The sequence below is a fragment of the Eptatretus burgeri genome, chromosome 6 (genome assembly GCF_056783735.1).
Source record: "Eptatretus burgeri isolate ZD-2024b chromosome 6, Ebu_testis_v1, whole genome shotgun sequence".
Lineage (NCBI taxonomy): Eukaryota > Metazoa > Chordata > Myxini > Myxiniformes > Myxinidae > Eptatretus > Eptatretus burgeri.
Window position 1 is genome coordinate 109,626,193 of NC_140966.1, and position 14,019 is coordinate 109,640,211.

Sequence of the window (14,019 nt, forward strand, 5' to 3'; positions counted from 1 at the left end):
TGTCTGATCATGGTCATTTTACACCCCTCACTAAAATCAAAGGAACTGCTACAGAAAAACTACAACAGCTTCAGAAGATCCGGGATCGACATCTCCACCAATCACATGAGTCCCCATATCATATGCAATCAGTGTGCGACCAGATCCCTACAACTCTCCCCAATGACCTGGAAAGTGTTGGGTATCACCGCAACTGTTATCAGCGCTTTACTGGCAACCTTCAGCTTCTGGGAGATGATACAGAACCAGAACCATCAACCTCACAGCGGCATCACTCCCCTCCTAAATCAGGGGGTTCTGCTGGACCCATCTTCCTGCCAGAGTGCATTTTGTGACAAAGTTGAGATCAAAGATGGTCATCGCAAAACTGAGACCTGTATACTTCACATCTTGTAATAACAAAGAAAATGCATGGGAGAAAATTGAATCACGAGCTGAGAAAATGGGTCTAGTTCGACTTCATAGACAGGTGAAAAGCAAATACCTCTTTGCTTGTGAGGCCAAGCACCATCAGTCATGCGTGGCAGCTTAGAGAAGATAATTTTGGCTGGACCAGTGACCAGGAAGCCATAAGACTTCAAGATGTTCCTTGCAAATGACGACAACAAAAAGCAGATCTGCCAGCTCCTGCTGCGAGTATGGAGTGACCAACAAGCAGCTTCAAAGCTGGAGAGAACAGAGATGGCAGTGCTGATCGTGGAGGGAGAGCCCACCATCTTGTCTCATCAAATGGAAAGGTAAATTAAAAACCCACATTATTATTAACTAGCCGAAACCCCGTCACAGACGGATTCCGAAGGGTGCCTATTGCCACTTTGTGCGATGCACTCACAGGTACGAAGTTTCTTTCAGTCCAGGTCACAGTACCGAGAAAAACGTGACGCGACCGCAAGGAGCACAGAATTGGTCCTTCGGTATTAATATATAGATTATTATTACCAGGATCAACTTAAATAATATTGCCAACGTGCTTCTTGGTGATTGGTGAATAACAGTATAAAATTTTGTTGATTGGTGATGCGATTTTTTTTCTTTCAGTCTTATATTTAAATATTGGTAAAATTGGTAAATTATGTCATTATCTGTGATTTTTGTCTCGATCTAGAATTGGTGGTGACTGAAGTGCAATGTCCCTTTGTGTTTCAGGTTGAAGTGCGTGAGCTCCCCACAATCTACAGCAACCAGGAAGAGACTGATACAAGGGTGGTACTGTACCTCCATCATGCTGCTGCCCTCGGATACAAGAATGCTGTGGTCAGAACACCTGACACAGATATCTTCATGATTCTTCTCTACCATGCTCATGCCATCAAGCTGACTGTATACCTGGATACGGGGTCAGGGAAACATCGACAACTTCTCAACCTCTCTGAGCTTGCAGAATCCCTGTGAGAAGACTACTGCGCCACTCTTCTTGAGTTATTTGTGTTCAGCGGAGAAGACTGTACCAGTGCCTTCAAAGGGAAGGGGAAGGTGGGGTCCTTGAAAAAGCTGGAGAAGAACCCCAGGTTTCACGAGACATTCAGTCAACTCGGTGACTACTGGAATGTCAAGCCTGAGGTGCTGAGGCAGTTGGAGCAATTCACCTATCTGATGTATGGACAGAGTCGTGAGTCTTCAGTGGACGTTGTCCGTGCCAAGTTGCTACGCAAAATAGTTGGGGAGGACAAGAAACTCATTTCCAAGTCTAAGGTCGACCTGGCTCGCCTTCCTCCATGCCACTCTGCTCTGAAGCCGCACGTCCAATGTGTGAACCACCGTGTCGCCTTGTACAAGCGAGCTGATGAAGCTATTCTGGAAAAGCCAAAACCCTATGATGAGGGGCAAGGATGGATGAGGACTGATGGAGTGTTGAAACCATTATGGTCCTGCAATCCTGTCCTACCAACCTCGCTAGTTGATCTCTTAGACACTGGAGAGCGTGAACAGGAAGATGAGGAGGAAGAGGAAGGAGAGGACGAGTTGGACTCTGATGATTTCATTGAAAACGATGAGTGATTCATAGTGGAGAAGCATTTACCTGACTGTTTATCTGGAATGGGAAAGAGAAGAAGAGTTATATTATGATGTTTGACCCTTCTACGACAAAATAAATAAAGATTGGTTAAAAACACAACAACATCTGTCTGGACACCTTATTTGTTCAGTTTTCTGCAATATGGAGTCTCTTAATTGGTAAAAATGTGATTATTTTGTAATGGTGGCACTAATTTGCACGCTAGCATGACACAGACACATGTGATCACTTTAAGAATAGTTTTATTATGATCTTTGACCCTCAAAATATGGGTCTAGACACCTTATTTGTTCAGTTATCTGCAATATTGGCTGAGATATAGTGAAACTAGATTTTTCGATAATGGGGGCACTAATTTGCATAAAAATGATACGTGGGACATTTTTGACAACTTTTTAACATTGCTCATCATTTTCTACACACTTTTTCCAATCTAGAAACACTGATTAGAAGTATGTTTGCGGGGGGTGCATGATACCCCCCTCTTCCTACTCGACGAGAGAGAGAGAGAGAGAGAGAGAGAGAGAGAGAGAGAGAGAGAGAGAGAGAGAGAGAGAGAGAGAGAGAGAGAGAGAGAGAGAGAGAGAGAGAGAGAGAGAGACAGACAGAGAGGACACAGAGAGAGAGAGAGGACACAGAGAGAGAGAGGACACAGAGAGAGAGAGGACACAGAGAGAGAGAGGACACAGAGAGAGCACAGAGAGAGAGAACACACAGAGAGAGAGAACACAGAGAGAGAGAGGACACACAGAGAGAGAGGACACAGAGAGAGAGAGAGAGAGAGAGAGAGAGAGAGAGAGAGAGAGAGAGAGAGAGAGAGATACTTCAGTTATTATTGCTTGAATTAAATACATGATTTTGATGAAACCTTTTTCTTTTTTTTTGCATACAATGTCAAGGTTCATATTAGAGCTAACACACAGAACATATAACAAGGGGAGCAGGAGACAAGAGGGGTGGGGGAGGGAAGCACATAAAACAGTGGGGAACAGAGACATTAAATCTGTGGAAGAGAGAGGGATGGGGTGGGGAACACTGTGTAAAGATGGTACTGCAGGGAATTTGAAGGAGGTGGGTTTAGGGTGGATTAACGGAGGTAGAAAAGATCAAGATTTTGGATGGGAGAAGAAAACAGGTGGTGGTGAATAGCTGTTTTGAAGACCTGGAGAGAAGCATGGGATTGAAGAGTGTTTGGGAGTTTGTTCCAGAGGCGGGAAAAAAGAGGAATGAAAGAGTGAAGGTGAGCAGTGATTCTTGATTTTGGTAGTTTTACCAGAAGGGGGTTTCTGGTGAAACTTGAGTGCCCCGAGGAAATGTAGGGGGTAGGTGAGGTGGCAGATCGCAGACGGAGCAGGGGGGGGGGGGGTGAGGTCGGAGAGGAGATCGTGGAAGACAAAGACCACCGACCTGCCTGCGGTGAGAGAGTGAGAGGCCCAAAGACAACTTAATCGTGGGAGATACCAATAATCACAAAAGCCTTGTTTTCCACAGCAGGAAGCAGAGAAAGGTGAGAGGTAGGAGCAACACCCGAGAGGGAGAGCAGTACTACATCAGGCTATGGATGAAAGGTGGTCAGGAGCTCAGGTGTGCTAAGGAAGGACTTTACATGCTGGAGTTTGCCAAGTCAGCGACTGCTTTTGGAGGCCATCTTGGAAATATGGCTATCCCAGGAAAGATCATGGCAGATAGTGAGACTCAGAAGCTTGATTGAATGGACTTCGTCAAGAGGATTGTTGAGAAGGAAGATGGGGGGGGGGGGTTCCACATGGTCCCTTAGGAGAGACATAGTGAGAGTGTGAGATTTGTCAGGGTTGAAAGACATGTTCCACCTTTTGGACCAGTTTGTGATTTTATCCAGATCTGCAGTGAGCGAAGAAGCTGCTGTTTGCTGATCTTAGGGATGACAGATGCTACGGTAGAGGGTGGAGTCATCAGCAAAGAGATAAAGAGGATTTTCCAGAGAGTCGGAGAGATCATTGATGAAAACGAGAAAAAGAACAGGACCCAGAACGCTGCCTTGAGGAACTCCAGCCTGGACAGGAAGGGGGGATGAAAGAACTCCATTTAGGGCCATACGTTGGCTGCGACAGGAGAGGAAGTCTGCGAGCCATGAGTGGAGATGGCCTTGGATACCATGGGAAGAGAGTTTGGTGAGCAGGGCAGGGTGCCAGATCGTATCGAAAGCTGATTTTTGCTGATTTTGCTGATTTCCAAGCAGATGGCAGATGACCTTGAGCAAATGAGAGGGTGAATAGAACAGAGAGAGGGTGAGCAAGAGCAGAAGAGCAGGTTTTCAGTGAGTTTTCAGATCTGCAGTGAGTGAAAAAGCTGCTGCTTGCCAGTCTGATGGATGACAGATGGTACGGCAGAGTGTGGCATCATAAGCAAAGAGATAAAGAGGATTTTCCAGAGAGTCAGAGAGATCATTGATGAAAACCAGGAAAAGAACAGGGCCAAGAACACTGCCTTGAGGAACTCTAGCCTGGATAGGAAGAGGAGATGAGAGAACTCCATTAAGAGCCACGTGTTGACTGCGACAAGAGAGGAAGTCCACGAGCCATGGTTGGAGATGTCCTTGGATACCATAGGAAGAGAGTTTAGTGAGCAGGGCGGGATACCAGACCGTATCAAAAGTTTGCGATATGTCTTGGGAGATGGCTCTGATTTCATGTTTGGCATTGAGGACCTCCATCTATTGTTGGGAGAGCAGAAGCAGCATATCCAGGGTAGCACGACCTGGTCTGAATCCATATTGATCATTGGAAACCAAGCCATTGGAGAAGAGGAAGGGTTTAATGTCGGAAGCGATGATGGATTCCATAACCTTGCTGATGATTGGCAGAAGGGTGATTGGTCTGTTGTTGCAGGGATATGTTTTGCACCATTTTTATGCAGAGTGTTAATGTTTCCTGATTTCCAAGCAGATGGCAGATGATCTTGAGAAAATGAGAGGGTGAATAGAACAGAGAGAGGGTGAGCAAGAGTAGAGGAGCAGCTTTTTAGGACATGTGGGCTGATGCCATCTCGACCAGTTGCAGAATCCGAGTCGAGGTTTGACAGCAAGCTCTCCACCTTGTCAGGAGAAAAGGACACAGATTCCAGGAATGGCTGGGTGTGACTGTGTAAGGTGGGTACAGAAAGCGATGGGTTTCGAACACAAGATTTAGAAGCAAACATGGAGTTTAGACATTCAGGCTTTTCACGTGTAGTGTCAGCTATGCAGCCATTTGAGGTAATTGGGGGGGGGGGGTGTAGGGAGAAATACACCAGAAACAGACTTAACCAGATGCCACCAGGATTTGGAGGAGGGAGACAGGTTTGAGAGTTCAGACTTGAGAAAGATGTTGTTTCCTGGCTCTCCTCAGGGTAGACAGACACTTGTTCCGAGCTTTGTCAAAGGAACTAAGATTGCCTTATATTACGGTTTGAGATACCTCACTGAGATTACCGTTTGAGTCACCCAAAATAGGTATTTGCTCTCTTCTCTGATGAGAGGGGAAAAAAAATAGGATTTTCCTTCCATGAGGCAAAAGCAAGTTGTTTCAGGACTACTGCCTCACCACAAGCTTCATTGTTCCATTGGTAGGAGGAAGGGTAGGACAACTGAAGATGAGATTGGATAAATCCATGCATGAGGGAGAGGAAATTTCTTTGAAAGAATTCCCAGGATGAGTTGATGTTGGAGAAAGTAACGATGGGAGACCAGTCTAGAAGTTTGATGGCTGCTTGGAGACCCTGCCAGTCGGCCTGAGTGAAATGCCGGACTCGTCCGCGTTGAGGTGGTTCTCCAATAACAGCCAGAGATGTTTACTTTGACAAGCATGTGGTCAGATGAATCGATTGGAGCAAAGGAAGAAGAGCATATATTTTCAGGGTTATTTGTCAAAATCAGACCCAGAAGAGATAGAGTACCATTGGTTGAAATCCGGGTCAGGAAGTTGACCGTTTGAGTCAGTCCCAATGAGTCACAGAGGTCCTTTGCTGAGGTGCCATGGCAGATAAGAGAGGTACCCACACCGAGCCAACTGGCATGATGACAAGTGAAGTCACCACATATGAGGAAGAGAGAGTTGGGATGAGAGGATAGAAGTTGGTCCATGTTTTCAGATAGTGAAGTGTAAAAGGAGTCATGACTGTTTGGTGGACAGTACAGCACATATTTAAACATGAGGAGGGAGTGGAGGGGAAGCCATAGCCAGAGGTATTCCTGGGGGTGTGGGGGAGTTAGGGCAGTGCAGGGAGAGTGAGGAATAGAGTTTTTGATGAAGAGAGCAACTCCACCACCAGGGCGAGACTCTGTTCTGTCATACCGGAGGATGGAGTAACCAGGAAGAGATACTATTAGTGTAGTAGATAGTAGAAAAATCACGCAAATTATGATACAAGCATCAAATTTGGCTTTTCTATTCTGCAGGGCTTTCTGATCAAATCTGCCCGATTGGCCATTTGAAAATCCAAGATGGCGGCCATTTTTCAAGATGGCCGCCAAGTTAGCCTCCCGAAGTTGACTTTTTGCTTTATATGGAGTCAGAGATGTCTTGAAGGAGGAAAGTCTCTGTTAAGCAGATTATGTCTGGTTTGTCAGTGGCAACCTGTATGGAGAGATGTCAGGTTACAGCGAAGTTTGAAGTCAGCGGATGTTTGAAGTCCACACTGTTAAGCGGATGTTTGAATGTTTGATGTTTGAAGTCCACACTGTTAAGCGGATGTTTGAATGTTTGATGTTTGAAGTCCACACTGTTAAGCGGATGTTTGAATGTTTGATGTTTGAAGTCCACACTGTTAAGGAAGAGGAAGGAGAGGAGGCTTTGGGTGCAGGGGAGTGGAGCAGAGAGGGAGGGTAGGATGAGGAGGAGAGGGGGAGGTAGGGAGAGATGTTGACAGCATGTAGGAGATTGCAGAAGAGCTAAGATGGGGAGGAGGACAAAGGGCTGTAGTAAGGTGAAGGGATGAGGCACAGTGGGGAGTAATAAGAGAGGAGGCAGAGAGAAGTAGGAGATTGGAGGAGGTGGAGGAATGAGCTGGAAGAGAGAGGGTGGGGGAAGGAGGCTGCTTTGTGGATATGAGGGGGGCAGTTTTTAGAAGGGGGAGAGATGGGGGATATTAGAAAGGGAGGGGTGAGGGGGGAGAATTGAGGGAGAAGTGTTGGGGTTGAGCTTTTGAGAAGGGTGAGGGGCAGCTTGGAAGGAGAGGGAAACGATGAGACTGGGTAGTGGCATTGTGATGATGGGAGCTGGTGGGGGGAGAAACAAAAATTGAGGGGATGGGAAGAGGGGCGGTGTGATGAGATTTGAGGGGGTGGGAAGAGGGAGGAAACTTTGAGAAGGAGTGTGATGGGGGAGATTAGAAAGGGAGTAGTGAGCAGAGAGATTTGAGGGGAAGGGGGAGATTTTGGGGGAGAAGGGTGAGGGGGAAGCTTGGGGGAGAAAGAGAGTGATGTTTGCCTTGAGGAGGGATTAGGTGGCTGAATTGAGTTGGAGGGTTGAGAGGGAGCGGAGATGATGAGGGCAGGCACGGTCATGGGGAGGAGGGAGAAGGGAGGAGTGGGGAGAGGGGAAGTATGACACTGAGTCATGGTATGGTAAAGCTGGGAGCGGGTGGTGGGAGGAACAAGAATTTTTTTGGGGGGGTGGAGAGGGGGAGGTGTGATGACAGGAAAGAGAGAGTATGTTTGAGATATTGAGGAGTGTAATGAATGAGAGAGTGATACTTGCATGATTGGAACGGAGCCAACGGATGTTTGAAAACCATACAGTTTGGTATACCAGACGGGGAGCTGTTGGTGAAGCATAGGAAAATGGAGAGGAGCAAAGAGAGGAGGTAGTATGGTAGGCAATGGAGAGGATTAAGTAGGGGGTATAACAGGGGCAGAGTGAGGAGGATGTAGATTTAAAGAGGTGGGATGAATTTTCACTGAAGTTGGGAAAATTACTGATTGAAAGATGAACAAGTATTGCAAAATGGGATTAACAAAATTTGTAGGTCAGAGATTCGTTCAAATACATTGGAGGATGGATGGAGTTCAGAAGAATTGAGAGAATGAAGGAAGGAAGAAGCATTGTAACCGATGGAATTTTTTGACACATGATGAAAGAAAGGTCAAATTGAAATCAGGCTTTTGAAGAAGAATAATGAATTATGATACAATACAGAGAACCACACATGAGAAAGATGAAGTTGAAACATTTGAAGAGACCTTTGTTTGTTTGTTTTGAAGATTACGGAGAAAGGGGAGGGGGGGGCAGAGTAAAGGAAGAGTTTGAAGAAAAAAAATTGTGAAGGTGAGTGGTGAATACTGTCACAATCAAAGTGGGATTGGAAATGTGGAAGGCAAAGAAGAAGGAAGATGAAGATTCCATAGACGAAGTGACTTGGTTACGGGATGGTAAGTTGAGAAGGGAAAAGATTCTTATTTTACTTTTATTTATTTTAAGACATGAAACAGAGGGTATAGTTGGGAGGAAATTGAGAGAGTGATGGACGGATTGTGTGGGGGGGATACAACAAACAGATCGTGCATGCAGAAGGGAAGAAAGGTAGACCTCAAGGAAACCCGATATGAAAAGACGACGAAGATCACAAATAAGTTTTAACACAGGATCGAACTATAAACACACAGGAAACACAGAGATAACAAAATAACAGTAAAAACGAGCAGAAAACTTATCTTTCAGAAAATCAGCAGACACCCTGAAGAGGAACCACCACCGTCACTCAAGAACCGGAACCGAAACTTGTCCATAAGCTTCATATCTGTTGCCTAAAGGCCCGGTCACACCTTGACGTTTTAGCCAACGTATGCCGATTTTTGAATTTTTTTTCTAAAACGCTGGCACACGTTGAATACGTTATGGGTAAGTTTTGATAACATTGAGAGCACGCTGAAAAACACTGCCATGCGTCGTTGTACGCTGGCTTTAAACGTTGTACTTTTCGGTTGTCCTCAAATTTTTTCACGCTTGAAATTTCACGACGTATGCTGGCGTATGACTCACACGTTCCGCTACGCTGGCCACAAGTTGTATGCACGGTCTGCGATCGTTGACAGACGTCAACACATGCTACGTGTAAGGTAATCACAAGTTGAGACACGCCGAGGTAATGTTTAGCGTACCCGAAACTTATTTCTAACCTATGATTAACGTGTTGTTGGCACGTTACGCGATCGTTGCCACACGTCGACAGACGTTACTTTTAAGTTACTCATAGGCTGAAAGACGTCGGTATAATGGATCGTCCTTGCGTCAGCGTCCACGGCCACGGCCAGGACACTTATTTGCAGCATTCTTCAAACTTTTCTTCGGCATGACGAGGATGTTCACACTTCGATGTCTAGCTTGGCTATGATTCCAATTGTCCATCGGCAGCGTCTATTTAAAATAGTCGAGTTTGAGCGTTTTAACACGTTCAGAAGAAACGCTTCAAATTTCAAATCCCCAGCGTCAAAAAACAAAGGCGAGTGACAGCAATTTAAATCGTTCATTGTAAACAATGAAAATAGCAGAGTGGTACCGTTTAAAAGTCGTTGAGTGTAAAAATAATCCAATTGTTGAGCGCAAGCGTCTACTTTCAATAGTGGGGTTTGAGCGATTTAGCACGTTCAATAGAAACGATTAAAATTTCCGAGCGCCAGCGTCAAAAAACAAAGGCGAGTGACAGCAATTTAAATCGTTCATTGTAAACAATGAAAATGGCTGAGTGGTACCGTTTAAAAGTCGTTGAGTGTAAAAAAAAATCCAATTGTTGAGCGCAAGCGTCTACTTTCAATAGTGGAGATGCAGCCATTTAAATCGTTGAGTGGCAGCCTATGAACCTACCCGTGGACACGCGGACGCAAGGAGGAACCATCATAACCCACACCCTCCCCCTCACACTCACCTACTACTGCCAACATGAACAAACTACTACTAATACTGATACTAATACTGATACTGATACTGATACTGCTGACATGGACATCGACTCAAAAAGGAACTCGAAAACACTGTTGGGTTCCCTTTTATATACCAATTCCCAAAACTGCTGGGAACACGTTTTATGTGGCAGTTGTAACCTAGAAACACGTTCATTTTTTTTTTTTTTGTCGACCGGAAGACGTCATTGGAATACGTCTACATACGTCGATGTGTGTTGGGACTACGTAAAGAATTGGTTCAAAGCACTTCAAACATAAGTTAGAAATAAGTTTCGCGTAAAAAAGACATTACCGCGACGTGTTTCGACTTATGAGTAGCTTATAAGTAGCCTTTGTGGACGTGTGTAAGCGTCCACATATCGTGTGTAAAACTTATCCTCATCGCATGCGAACGTGTGTCATACGCCGAGTACGTCGTAAAATTTTGAACATGTTTAAAATTTCTTGACGTACTCTACTTACTACGACGTATGATAGCGTACTTTAGCGTTCTACTCACGTATACCAAACTTACTCATACCGTGTTTGACGTGCCCCAACGTTTTAGACACATTTTTCTTAGGTCGGCATACGCTGGCAAGATCGCCAAGGTGTGACCGCGATGTTGACACTTCCATTTCTACGGCAGTTATGATTCGAATCGTTGTGCGTCAGCCTTTTAATAGGCTACGTCACGACATCGTCGGCGATGCGTGCAACACGCTATGCATAAGTTAGACTATCGTTGGGCATCGGTTGTGAAGGCCGACAACAGGTTCAGCATTCGTTGGTATAAGTTATCTATAACACAACGAAACGTTCTGTGTCCGTTACTAATATGTTATGCATACGACCAACTCGTTATGAATACGTCCGAATCTTAAAAAAAAACCATCAAAAGTTCAACGTCAGCCAGCGTTTTACATACATTTTAATACGTTGCCATCGCTGGCTAAAACGTCAAGGTGTGACCGGGCCTTAACGAAGGTTTATTGACTCCCTCAAAATCTGTGCTCATTAATGCAGTTTCCTGGGGGAAGGTTGATTCCCCACCCCCCCCCCAAAAAAAAAATTGGTATTTGCTCTCGTCCAAAACTACAAACACAACTTCGATGAAATCTAACCACAACCTTCATCACAGTAATGCACCAAAGTTTATCGACTGCATAAAAATCTGTGCTCATTAAAGGAGTCTGTGGGTGAGGGGAGTGGGGTGGGGGGGGGATTCACCCCCAAAATAAGTATTTGCTCCATTCTCCAAAACTACACACACAATTTCAATGAAAATTCACTGCAACATTCATCACCCATGATGTGCCAAAGTTTGTTCATGGCATAAAAAAAAATTAGGAACTAGAGGTGTCTGCAAGGGGTGGTTTGATCCCCAAAATAGGTATTTACTCTTCTCCAAAACTACATCCACAATTTCAATGAACCTTCACCACAACCTTCATCACCCATGATGTACCAAAGTTTGTTCACGGTATTCAAAAAAAATCAGGGTCGAAGGGGGCTGTGTGCGGTTTCAGTGACTGTTGCTCCTGATCCAGGTGAGCTTAAAGGTCCCCTGACATGCAAAACTTTCTGGTTATTTATATATTAACTTGACCTGCCTAGTGAAGAAATCACCCATGTTTTTGTTTTTTTTAATCAAAAATGGGATAATTAGAGCAATATTTCAATCATTTATTGTGCTTTTCAGAACTTGCTATGCCCCGCCCCTAAAAAAGTTGACTTCAGCGAATCGCAGCGTTGACGTCACATACAGAAACTCGCACAGAGTGGATTGACTCGAGATCTCTAGAGTCTAGACTCTAGACTAGTCCGATAAATCCGTCGTCCGTCCAACTAGGCCGATAAATCCGTTGTCCGTCCGACTCGGCCGATAAATCTGACGTGCTGTAGCTTTTATTTTTTATTCTCTTTTTTTCATTGTTTTCTACTGGTGCTACATGACAACAGTAGGAATAAAATAAATAAAAATGCAACAGAACGTCAGATTTATCGGACTACTCTAGACAATTGTGTCGCAAAGTGTGTTCTGCACACAAGTTTTCATCGTATCCGGACAGCGAGATTGCTTCGTTTTATGTGCGGAAAAATACGGCCAATGACATGCGCCAGCCTTGCTTGAGATTAATTCGCCGCGGAGAAACATGTCCGCAAAGCTGCGCTGGTCACGTCACGTCACTAAAATATTTCTGATATCGAGCAGTATGAAAGTAGAATTTACATTATTGAATTAAGAATAGGATTTAGTCTAACCAGTTGTTATTTCCGAGTCTTCCTTCGATGTCCTCCCGATCATCATGAACTCCGGGAATTTCATTGCCATTTTCCTCTGCTTGTCCTGCTTCGGGCTCGAACTGCGAAGGCCGTACTTCATTTCCAGCTGCCTGAACTTCACCTCCCGCGACTACGTTATCCGACAATTCTCCATGCGATTCAGACCAAAATCCTTCATTTCTCTCACACAGTCGTAACCAAACAAGTGAAAGTCCATGTCATCCATTATTCAAAAAAAAATGTTCGATTTTTTTTAAAGCAGAAATGAACGAAGCGATCGAGTCGACCAATCAAATGTGGAAACACACAGCAAGCCAATAGAATCACGTAGACCACCAACCCGAGTAATTTACGTGCAGCTTTTGTCATCCTGTAGTTGACGTCATCCTGGGTTACGCCCCTTTCAGGAGAATTTTTAGGGGTGTTCCCGAAGAGGTTTGTTTTTTTTATTTTACATTTTACAGAATGAGTATTGTGAAAAAAACATTGCCAGATCTGAAATCACGATGAAAATATCCTCTAGGACATATATAAATGAAATCTCAGTACTTTTGCATGTCAGGGGACCTTTAAGGATGCGCGATCTTATCTGGTTTTTAATTTGTATTAAATGCGAGGCCAATGAAGGTGAGTGGCCCCTGAACATTGTTCAAGTCGATCGATATGCAGTATTCAGTGACAGTTGGAATATTGTAGAACACTCGCCAAGTGGCTAAAACAATCCAACGAAACAGTTAATAAGGAACAGCTGGCTTGGTCACTGAACCGTCATGTTAAACACACACCTCATGGAGAGGCCGGAAATATCAGATATGTCTGAATTGGACAAATGAACACCTTTTTTTTAGCAGTCGGAACTGCTGCTAAGTTCAATTCTGGAGCTTAAATTTTGTATTTCGGCTTAGTTTAAGAGACCTAACCCTAACCCTAACCGCTCCAGGAATGATGATGAAGAACCTCAAAGAGATATTGAAAACCATCCCTGGGAATATCACGACAAAGAAACTACAGTTGGAAGCCGTCCGGGGCTCAGTGACGATCCTGAAGAGAGCCCTCGGCACAAAACTTTGAGAACAGAAAACTTCACATCTTGGTCCATGAATCGTGACCCCTTACTGGAATAAAGGTGGACACTTTGAGCTCACCCTAGGAGAACTCCATTCCAGATCCTGAAACCAGTCTATGTCGATACCAATCAACGACACACACACACACACACACACACACACACACACACACACACACACACACACACACACACACACACACACACACACACACACACACACAATATTCTGTTATGGAAATACAGTTTATATACATGCACACACATGGAAATGTACACACACATTAAATACATAAAAACGACACACAAAGATTCACCTTTAAACAGTTATTTCAAAGAGGAATTAAAGTGGGATATTAACATAATTCAATTGAACAGTACGTCAAGGCACAAAACACAAAATGTCGATCTCTGCTCTCTGCCTTCACAGCGAGATCACGGCAAACGCCTGGTCGGATGGACCTTATTGTTTATATACATGTATTGATGTCGAAGTGAGGGGTGGATTATATAAGGAGATCACACAAAAGGTTAAAACAAAACGATACCCGGTAAAATAAAATTGCACATTTTCAGCAGATTTAACATTTGGCACGCGATTAGCCACACATTAAGCATACACCTCCCGGAGATGCCAGAAATGTCAGCATTCGAAAATATGAGTGAGGAAAGTATAAAAAACAAAAAAACTTCATTGGTAAGAAATCGTTGCGGCCTGTTCCAAGTCAAGGCATGATTGAGCAGGCCAAAAGCATG

General features: G+C 44.4%; 1 pseudogene across 1 annotated transcript; it reads left to right on the top strand.

The window, feature by feature from the left end:
* Nucleotides 1–530: 530 nt before the first annotated feature.
* LOC147025587 (uncharacterized) lies at nucleotides 531–2,110 on the top strand (annotated as a pseudogene). Its single transcript, XR_015059584.1, has 2 exons — nucleotides 531–737; nucleotides 1,147–2,110. The product of XR_015059584.1 is annotated as an uncharacterized LOC147025587 (transcript).
* The last annotated feature ends 11,909 nt before the right edge of the window (nucleotides 2,111–14,019 follow it).